Genomic DNA, 468 nt, shown 5'->3' with positions numbered 1-468 from the left:
GTAGACATGTGTTCTGTATGTATATGTAGTAGGTATGTAGACATGTGTTCTGTATGTATGTAGTATAGAAGTTTGCGGTTTGGTTGATGGTGCATTGATCACAAAGCGTTTGTGTGTCAGGATCCACATACACATAGAGCAAGGATGGTGAAATAATAATAACATGCTAATATGTGTACAGATGTGTTAGAGGTTATAATAATAATATATTACTTTTGTTGGGGCTGTAAAGACATGCTAACATATTTTACATCACAAGTTGTCCATTATCCATCCGTCATGATCTGCATGTTATGTCCTGATATTACTTCACTCATCTCAAGGAAATATTAAACTGTCACCACTCTCTCTTATTCTTGTGAAACAATGACAACAAATTATTTACCCCCAACCCTCTTCCCCCAGCAGGAACATTTTTTACCCCCAACCCTCTTCCCCCAGCAGGGAAATATTCCCCCCCCCCTTCTC

This window comes from Pyxicephalus adspersus, chromosome 6 (assembly GCF_032062135.1).
Source record: "Pyxicephalus adspersus chromosome 6, UCB_Pads_2.0, whole genome shotgun sequence".
Taxonomy (NCBI): Eukaryota; Metazoa; Chordata; class Amphibia; order Anura; family Pyxicephalidae; genus Pyxicephalus; species Pyxicephalus adspersus.
Note: the sequence above shows the minus strand (reverse complement) of the source record.